Below are 280 nucleotides of genomic sequence, written 5' to 3' on the forward strand. Positions count from 1 at the left end.
GGGAGCCCCTCAGCCGTGGGAGCGCCAGGCAAGACTCAGGACACACTGGGACACACTGGGACACACTGGGGGGCCATGTGAGCAGTAGGGGCAGTCAGCTGGAGCTCACTTGTGCCCTGAGTGGGTGCCACCCAGGCCATTAGGTGCACCTGGGGCTGATTTAGAGCAGTGTTCAGCACGTCCCTGCCAGGTGATAAAAGGAGGAGAGGGGGCCCTGCCCTGCCCTGCCTGGGGGGGGGAGCTCAGGCTGGTCCTCCAGGGGGGGCTGGAGGGGCTTTGC

The sequence above is a fragment of the Egretta garzetta genome, unplaced genomic scaffold (genome assembly GCF_000687185.1).
Source record: "Egretta garzetta isolate BGI_Z169 unplaced genomic scaffold, ASM68718v1 scaffold356, whole genome shotgun sequence".
Lineage (NCBI taxonomy): Eukaryota > Metazoa > Chordata > Aves > Pelecaniformes > Ardeidae > Egretta > Egretta garzetta.